Here is an 8,236-nt window from a genome sequence, read left to right as displayed (position 1 = left end):
GTCTAGGCCGGGTCAGAGAGACCCGGGCCCGGCCATGTGTTAGCCCTCCCATTGTCCAGGCCGGGTCAGAGCGACCCGCTGGCTCGGCCATGTGTTAGCAATGCGTATGTTGTAACCCCCCCTGCCATTGGCCGGGTCAGAGCGACCCCCCGGGCCGGGCGCGTCAGCGTGCAGTCGGCCGGCCGTAGAGAGGCTACTAATATTGTCAGGAAGAAGAAGAAGAAGAAAAAAAGAAGAAGAAAAAGAAGACGAGGACGACGAGGACGACGATGAGGACGATGGCAAGGAATACGACCCCGCCGAGCGTGAGGCCGCCGCCACCGCCTCGCCGCGGTCCCGGTTTCAGCGCGGCTCAGGTCCTGGAACAGATAGCCTCCAGTGTCGACCGAGAAGACGAAGAAGACTTTTGCGATTCCGAAGAGGAGGACGTTTCGGAAGACGAAGACGGCGAGGAATACGACCCCGAACGTGACGCGGACGACTCGGCCTTGCGGTCGTGCTCCTCTTCTTCGGAGGAGGAGGAGGAAGAGCGAGAGGGAGAGCGAGACACGGCCGCCGCCCGAGAGCGAGACAGAGAGCCAGAGACAGAGCGAGAGGGCACGGCGGCGGCGGCGGCCGGCCAAGCCCGAAGGGAGACGTTGATGTCAAAAAACGGCAAAATCAAATGGTCCTCCGCGGCCTATCGCGGCCCGGACCTGCCCCGCGCCGTCCGCCACCCCGGCCCCGCGGTGAAGCCTGGCCCTACGGCCTACGCAGCGTCGCACGCGCTCGACATCGAGTCCACCTTCCGGCTGTTTGTCATGCCGGCGATAGAAAGGATCATTGTGGACATGACGAATCTGCAGGGGGTGAGAAAATACGGCGACGGCTGGCGACCCATGGACTCGGTCGACCTGCGCGCCTACCTAGGGCTGCTAATCCTAGTGGGCATCTACAGGTCCCGGGGCGAGGCCACGGCCAGCCTGTGGGACGCGGAGAGCGGCAGGACCGTGTTCCGAGCCTCCATGCCGCTCAAGGTCTTTCACAAGTAATCGAGAATGCTGCGATTCGACGACCGCCGGTCGAGACCCGCGAGACTCGCCGCCGACAGACTGGAGGCCATAAGAGAGGTCTGGGACCTGTGGGAGGAGCGGCTGCTGGCCCTCTACAACCCGGGATCCGACTTGACGGTGGACGAACAACTGGTCCCGTTCAGAGGTACCGTCTGCACGTATCTGTGCGTATCTGGTACGTGTATTATAGAGAGGTAGCGTCGGCGTGTAACATAAACGCCGTGCGCCCCCAATGATGAGCCAGCGGTAGTATAGAGAGGTAGCGGCATCAGCAGCAGTAGCATCATCAGCATCAGCAGCAGTAGCATCATCAGCATCAGCATCAGCATCAGCAGTAGCATCAGCAGTAGCATCAGCAGCAGCAGTAGTAGCATCTGCAGTAGCATCAGCAGCATGACGCTGCTAATCTCCTTCCTCTCAACCCGGGGTCTGACTTGACGGTGGACCAACAACTGGTCCCGTTCAGAGGTACTGTCTATGTATCTGTGTATCTGTGTACGTGTAGTATAGAGAGGTAGCGTCAGCGGTAGCATCGGCAGCGGCGGCGTGTAACATAAACGCCGTTCGCCCCCCCAATGATGAGCCAGCGGTAGTATAGAGGGGTAGCGTCAGCGTCATCATCATCATCATCATCCTCATCATCATCAGCAGCAGCAGTAGCATCAGCATCAGCAGCAGCAGTAGCATCAGCAGCATGACACTGCTTGATGAGCCAGCGGTAGTATAGAGAGTTAGCGTCAGCGTCAGCAGCAGCAGCATCAGTAGCAGCGTCGTCGACGCCGCCACCGCTAATCTCCTTCCTCTCCCTCTCCCAAAAGGGCGCTGTCCTTTCCGACAGTACATCTCCAGCAAGCCGGCCAAATACGGCATCAAGTCGTGGGTAGCGTGCGACGCAAAGTCCAGCTTCGCTTGGAAGATGCAAGTCTACACCGGTAAGGCGGCCGGCGGAGCCCCCGAGAAGAACCAGGGCGCCCGCGTCGTCCTCGATCTCACGCAGGGGCTGCCCGCTGGTCACAACGTCACCTGCGACAATTTCTTCACCTCCTACGAACTCGGCCAGCGGCTCCTCGAGAGGAACCTCACCATGGTCGGCACGGTGCGAAAGAACAAGCCCGAGCTCCCTCCCGCGCTGCTCCAGTCAAAGGGCAGACAGGTCTCGTCCTCCAGGTTTGCCTTCACGCCCACCGCCACTCTGGTGTCCTACCTGGCAAAGAGAAATAAGAACGTGCTACTCCTGAGCACGCTGCACACGGAGGCCGACGTTAGCGATCGCCGCGACCGGAAGCCGGCCCTCATCCTAGACTACAACCGCAACAAGGGCGGCGTGGACAACCTAGACAAGGTGGTCGGCACCTACAGCTGCAGACGGATGACTGCCCGCTGGCCCCTGGTCATCTTCCACAACATCCTCGACGTGTCCTACAACGCCTTTGTCATATGGCGAGAGATCAAGCCCGACTGGATGCCTCGGAAGCGGAACAAGAGGAGGGTGTTCCTGGAGCAGCTGGGAAAGGCGCTTGTCAAGCCCTTGATACAAAGAAGGCAGCGTCTCCCCCGCACCGAAGCCGCGTCCGCGCTTGTCAAAGTCCTGCAGAGTGCCGACCGCAACGCGGCTCCTCCGCCAGCCCGGGAGCATGCCGCTGGCCCGGACGCCGCCCCGCTAGTGGCGAGTAAGAGGAAGAGGTGTCAGCTCTGCCCGCCCAAGAAGGACGCCAAGACACACACGGCGTGCTGCAGGTGTAAGAAATACATCTGCAAAGGCTGTTCGCACGCCTACTGTCACACTTGTGCCCTCTGGGCCTTTAGCCGAGACGGGACAGGGTGACCCGCCGGGGACACGGGGAGTAGGCAGAATGGGAGGACAACGGGAGGGTTAAGCAATAGTTGTCTGTTTAATATGCAACAACATGTACACTTTTTCATGGAAAAGAAATAGACTCAATGGGGGGGAAATTACCATTGAAAGAATTGACAATACTGTGTTTTCTCTCTGATCTCAGTTGAATACAGAGGATGTGGACCAGTCAGAGGTGACTGTAAGGTTGAGCTTCCCCCTGCAGGAGACGCTCTGCAGTAAGGCACAGGGGCAGCAAGGCCAACCATGCCCTCTGAAGAAAAACTACAGTCACAAAAGTTGCACAAGTCATATTTAGAATTCAGTTAAACTCTCTCACTACCCCCTCTCCCCCTCTCTCTTCTCCTCCCTGCCCCCTCTCTCTCTCTCTCTCTCTCTCCCCCCTCTCTCTCCATCATCAGTGATGCCAGTGCTGGTTCAGGCCCTGCTTGGGCTTGCCGGCCCCAGATCATTGAAAATGCTTGTAAGAAAGAGGTTTCTCAATTTTTATCCTATTAGGTGTTTGTGTCTGTTACATGTAATACCACCTGACATCTGTGAAGCATGGGGAATACAGAGAGATAAAAAGGAAGAGTTTGTTAGCAGTTTCAGATGTAGACATACAGTATATTCTCTCACGCAAGGCTTTGGCAGTATTTGCATTAATTCATATCCTGCCTATATTTTTACTAAATGGTTCACAGGCTACGTGAATATAACAGTGCAATACATGACGGCGGGTCACATTAAACAAAGTTAATCTGCAGTGCATACAAATATTAAGGACACTTCCACTCTGGTCTGATCAGTATTAAAGCAACATGACAGGTTGGTCTCTTGGCCTGCCACAGACTATAGGGTAGAGTGGTGCATTCTGCTTAGGAAAGAGAAGAGGCTGGAAAGAACAGAATGTTGAGACAGTTTTAGATGTAGTATAAATGTAACCTGGCATCATGTTTAAGCTACTATACAACTGCAAGACCAAGATGAGTGCTGAACGACATATCAGCATGCACATGTAATGCAACAATGTGGGTTCTACAATTGTCCAATTACTATTCCATCAAATGGATCACTTACACTATGCACATTTTTCTAAATTGTCATCTTGACTCCCTTCACTAAAAACTATATTAAAAATGTACTTTGTCAAAAGAAGACACCTCATGTGACGGTTTCCGTAAGGTGAAGGAGACCAAGGTGCAGCGTGGTAAGTGCTCATGTTCAATATTTATTTTAACTCAGAACACTAAATCAAATCAAAACAACGGAAAACGAACGTCACGTTCTGCAGGCTAAACTGAGCTGTACAAAAACAAGATCCCACACTGAAGGAGGGGAAAAAAGGGCTGCCTAAGAATGATTCCCAATCAGAGACAACGATAGACAGCTGCCTCTGATTTGAAACCATACTCAGCCAAAACAAAGAAATACAATGACATAGAATGCCCACCCCATATCACACCCTGACCTAACCAAAAGGAGAAAAACGGCTCTCTCAGGTCAGGGCGTGACACCTCATAACAACATTTTTAATTCATGTTAAAAACCTACTAGTTTGACCTGTGTTTCCCTGTGGATTCTCCATCAAAATCTGTCAGTTTAAGCAAGAGATATCAGTCCTCTGTATGCCTATGTCAGCCTTCCGCATCTGCTTTGAAAGGTGGCAGAGCTAGAGCATTGTTTGTCAGGCCATGAGACATTCCGAAAACTATTATGACCCCTCTATGGAAAGGGCACTCTCACGAACACGATGGTGTGTCACGGGACCCGTCTGAAGGTAACCCAAACAAATGAATGGAAGTATGGAGGTAGTTTTGTGCAAACAAAAATAAGGGGTTAAATATGTGTCTAAAACAACATTCTTTATTTTTGGACTGTCTTTTTTTACTACTACTACTACTACTACTACTACTACTACTACTACTACTACTACTACTACTGCTACTACTACTACTACTACTACTACTACTACTACTACTACTACTAGCAGGGCTGAGATAAATTCCATTTCAAAGCAATGCAGTATAATTTGAACCCTGCCTATCATAATCCAAGATCTAAGGCTGTATTAGTTCATTTTAGACTATCAATAATTCTGTTTTATGAATTTGAGTGGTTATATCTTTCCAGCCTAACCCCCAGTTTGCCAAAATGTGGCCGGGCCAGGCTGCTGCAATGGCAGAATATGGCTAACATTAATGTAGTTGTAACTTTCCCTGTAAATGACTCTGAATTAACTTCCTTTATTTTGTCTGTGTGTGTATCTTTGTGTGCTTGTGTGACAGAGGGAGCCATGTTGAGATATTGCAAATAATTTAATGACACCTTTCTTCAATGTTTCCTCAAAACATTTTCGGAACTGAACACATTTCTGGTCTGCTGAGCGCAAACTTGAACATTGTGAAAATTCTCACCAACTTCCAGTGCGCGTTTACTGTGAACACTGTGACTGTACCTGCTTTAAGTTACAGTTTTAACAGTGGCCAAGTAGGCTACTGTTGCTATTTGGTCATTATGTAGGCCTACCAGAGTGGCCTATCTTCAAAAACAATGTAGAAAATGCATCACATAACATTTTACCATGGAAATAGCTGTTCTATCATTCAGCCTACGGTAGCAGCCAATGTGTGGTGCTCAATGTATGCCTACATTCCATGAGACCTTTGGGAAAAAACATGCAGGGCTTGACATTAACCTGTTTATCCACTAGTCCTTCAGACAAGGAGGTGACTGAAAATGCTGTTGTGTTGTTTTATGCAAGAAACCACTTTCTAAAATAAAATGCATTATTATTCCCATACCATTATTACAGAGAATCAGACAAATTATGCGACCCTCTGCATATTGGCTACATAGCTTATTCAGAATACAACACTGCCCCTGTAAGACTAAAAAAAGCTCTTTACCTGACTCGCTTTCAAAGATGTCTAGAAATGCATACGTTTTGTGCTCTTGTAGGAAGCAATCACTCCCCTATTGCTAACTACAAATTATCTATAACTGTGCACATGTGGCTACATGCAGCTCTAGCTTTGATCTCAAAACACAACCACAGCTGTTAACACAGTCCAGTTCAAAGTAAATGGCACAGATCCATATCTGGCAATGGTCTATTGCAGCTCTGGTTATGCCGCACCGGTCTGTGTAGAGTACAGGCTGAGTCATCAAATCAAATGTTATTGGTCACATACAAGTGTTTAGCAGATGTTACTGTGGGTGTAGCGAGATGCTTGTGTTTCTAGCTCCGACAGTGCAGTAATATCTAACATGTAATATCTAACAATTTCACAACATACAGTGGGGAGAACAAGTATTTGATACACTGCCGATTTTGCAGGTTTTCCTACTTACAAAGCATGTAGAGGTCTGTAATTTTTATCATAGGTACACTTCAACTGTGAGAGACGGAATCTAAAACAAAAATACAGAAAATCACATTGTATGATTGTTAAGTATTTCATTTGCATGCAGGTGCGGGACTCTAACCCGGAAGCTTACAAGAAATCCTGCTATGCCCTGCGACCAACCATCAAACAGGCACAGCGTCAACACAGGGCTAAGATTGAATCATACTACACAGGCTCTGACGGTAGTCTTATGTGGCAGGGCTTGCAAACTATTACAGGCTACAAAGGGAAGCACAGCCGCGAGCTGCCCAGTGACACGAGCCTACCAGACAAGCTAAATCACTTCTATGCTCGCTTCGAGGCAAGCAACACTGAGGCATGCATGAGAGCATCAGCTGATCCGGACGACTGTGTGATCACGCTCTCCGTAGCCAACGTGAGTAAGACCTTTACACAGGTCAACATACACAAGGCTGCGGGGCTAGACGGATTACCAGGAAGTGTGCTCCAGGCATGTGCTGACCAACTGGCAGGTGTCTTCACTGACATTTTCAACATGTCTCTGATTAAGTCTGTAATACCAACATGTTTCAAGCAGACCACCATAGTCCCTGTGCCCAAGAACACAAAGGCAACCTTCCTAAATGACTACAGACCCGTAGCACTCACGTCCGTAGCCATGAAGTGCTTTGAAAGGTTGGTAATTGCTCACATCAACACCATTATCCCAGAAACCCTAGACTCACTCCAATTTGCATACCGCCCAAACAGATCCACAGATGATGCAATCTCTATTGCACTCCACACTGCCCTTTCCCACCTGGACAAAAGGAACACTTATGTGAGAATGCTATTCATTGACTACAGCTCAGCGTTCAACACCATAGTGCCCTCAAAGCTCATCACTAAGCTAAGGATCCTGGGACTAAACACCTCCCTCTGAAACTGCATCCTGGACTTCCTGACGGGCCAACCCCAGGTGGTGAGGGTAGGTAGCAACACATCTGCCATGCTGATCCTCAACCCTGGAGCTCGCCAGGGGTGTGTGCTCAGTCCCCTCCTGTACTCCTTGTTCACCCACGACTGCATGGCCAGGCATGACTCCAACACCATCATTAAGTTTACAGACGACACAACAGTGGTAGGCCTGATCACCGACAACGATGAGACAGCCTATAGGGAGGAAGTCAGAGACCTGGCCGGGTGGTGCCAGAATATCACTCAAGGTAACCAAGACTAAGGAGATGATTGTGGACTACAGGAAAAGGAGGACCGAGCACGCCCCCACTCTCATCGACGGTGTAGTGGAGCAGGTTGAGAGCTTCAAGTTCCTTGGTGTCCACATCAACAACAAACTAGAATTGTCCAAACACACCAAGACAGTCGTGAAGAGTGCACAACAAAGCCTATTCCCCCTCAGGAAACTAAAATGATTTGGCATGGGTCCTGAGATCCTCAAAAGGTTCTACAGCTGCAACATCGAGAGCATCCTGACTGGTTGCATCACTGCCTGGTACGGCAATTGCTCGGCCTCTGACCACCAGGCACTACAGACGGTAATGCGTACGGCCCAGTACATCACTGGGGCTAAGCTGCCTGCCATCCAGGACCTCTACACCAGGCGATGTCAGAGGAATGCCCTAAAAATTATCAAAGACCCCAGCCACCCCAGTCATAGACTGTTCTCTCTACTACCGCATGGCAAGCGGTACCAGAGTGCCAAGACTTGGACAAAAAGGCTTCTCAACAGTTTTTACCCCTAAGCCATAAGACTCCTGAACAGGTAATCAAATGGCTACCCTGACTATTTGCATTGTGTGCCCCCCTACCCAACCCTCTTTTACGCTGCTGCTACTCTCTGTTTAACATATATGCATAGTCACTTTAACTATACATTCATGTACATACTACCTCAATTGGGCTGACCAACCAGTGCTCCCGCACATTGGCTAACCGGGCATTCTGCATTGTGTCTCGCCACCCACCACCCACCAACCCCT

The 8,236-nt window shown here is 50.0% G+C and overlaps 1 pseudogene; it reads left to right on the top strand.

The window, feature by feature from the left end:
* The first annotated feature begins 278 nt into the window (after positions 1 to 278).
* On the top strand, positions 279 to 2,877 carry LOC115156433 (piggyBac transposable element-derived protein 4-like; annotated as a pseudogene).
* Positions 2,878 to 8,236: the final 5,359 nt, after the last annotated feature.

The sequence above is a fragment of the Salmo trutta genome, chromosome 21 (genome assembly GCF_901001165.1).
Source record: "Salmo trutta chromosome 21, fSalTru1.1, whole genome shotgun sequence".
NCBI lineage: Eukaryota > Metazoa > Chordata > Actinopteri > Salmoniformes > Salmonidae > Salmo > Salmo trutta.
This window is presented reverse-complemented; position numbering and strand designations above follow the sequence as displayed.